Source organism: Echinops telfairi, unplaced genomic scaffold (assembly GCF_000313985.2).
Source record: "Echinops telfairi isolate 266 unplaced genomic scaffold, ASM31398v2 ScPeMD7_17;HRSCAF=63, whole genome shotgun sequence".
Classification (NCBI taxonomy): domain Eukaryota; kingdom Metazoa; phylum Chordata; class Mammalia; order Afrosoricida; family Tenrecidae; genus Echinops; species Echinops telfairi.
In genome coordinates this window covers 6,279,997-6,281,789 of record NW_022103914.1, presented here as the reverse complement: position 1 = coordinate 6,281,789, position 1,793 = coordinate 6,279,997, and positions in this window count along the sequence as shown.

Genomic DNA, 1,793 nt, shown 5'->3' with positions numbered 1-1,793 from the left:
TTGCACCGTTCGTCATGGTGTGTGGGTACCAAGGTTTGACCGTGCTTCCTTCCACTGGTGGGTATTTGGATGTTTTCATCTTGTTGCTGTGTGCACAGTGCTGCGACGAACACGTATGTGCATGTGTCTAGTCATGCCGTGGCCCTTATTTCTTTAGGGTATTTACTCATAGAGGACTTCCTGGGTCACCTGGTCTTTGTATCCCCAGCTTTCCATGGCGCTCGCACCATTCACAGTCCCACCCGCAGTGCGTGGCGTTCCAGGTCCTCCATCCCCTCTCCAGCATCTGTCGTGTTCCGTTGTTGGGTTTGGGGAACTTCCTACTCACTGCGGTGGCTGATGTGTTGCTGTGATGCAGGAAGCTATCCCATCGGGATTTCCAATGCCAACAGGGTCACCCAACGTGCCGAGGTTTCAGTAGCGCTTCCAAACCAAGAGCAGACAATAAAGAGGAGCCTCAGAAACCCTTATGCAAAACTTCAAAAGAGTGTCAGATCCTGAAGGACCAGGGAATGGATGCAGAGCATTGTTAGAGCTTGTTCAAGGTTGGACCTCTTGGTCAGAAGGTACTTGAACTGTAACTGAAGAGGAGCTGATTTCTCAGCGTGGAGGTGACCATGATAACATGAGTCAGGAAAAGCCGGTGGGAGTGGAGCTCTTAGATCTCCAGTTGCTGAAGGGGCACGCCTCAAGGTAGGGAGAAAGGGCTGCAAAAGTAGGCTGCAGAACCAAATTTGGAATGTGCAAATTATGAATCTAGGACGATTGCAAGTCTTCAAAATGAAAAGGAACACATAAAAATTGATATCCCAAGGATTCATGAATGAAGTGGATGGGTATTGGCTGGCCATTTTGAATCAGAAAGTCATATGATTTACTATGTTGGGAATAACACAATCAGGAAGAATGGTGTTGCATTCATTGTCAAAAACAACATTGCGCAAATGTTTTGAGAATGATGAGGGCAGCGAATGTACATATATGCTTGACACAGTGGATGGATGGATGGATTGTGATGAGAATTGTACGAGCCCCCAATAAAATAATTAAAATGAAAAAAAAAAAAGACATTGCAAGATAAACCATGAAGTACCATGCTGTCTGTGTTAGGATTATATCTATCCTCCTTCAAGGAAATCCAATCAATACAACTGTTATTCAAATTTATGCACCAACCACTAAAACTAGTGATGAAGAAATTGAGGAATTCTGCCATGACTTCACTTGGAAATTGGCCAAACTTGCAATCAAGATGCATTGATAATTATTGGTGATTGGAACACAAAAGTTGGAAACAAAGAGGAAGAAACAGTCGTTGGAAAATATAGACTTGGTGATATAAATGAACCTGGAGAGCATATAACAGAAGTTTGCAAAACCAACGACTTGTTAATAGCAAATACTTTTTTTCAACAAGACAAAAATGACTCTATACATGAACTTTTCCAGATGGCATACACAGAAATCAAACTGACTACATCTGCGGGAAGCACAGATGTGACGCACTGAACACTCATGACAGCAGACCTGATGAGCTGTGGGAGGACATCCAGAACATCATCCGTGAAGAAAGCAAAAGGTCATTAAACAGACAAGAAAGGAAAGATGAAAGTAGATGACAGAAGAGACTCTGAACGTTGCTCTCTAATTGTAGAGCAGCTAAAGCAAATGGAAGGAATGATGAAGTCGTCAAACTGAATGGAAAAGTTCAAAGGGCAGCTCAAGAAGACAAAGTCAATCATTATAATGAATTGTGCAAAGACCTAGAGTTAGAAAATCAAAAGGGAAGAACA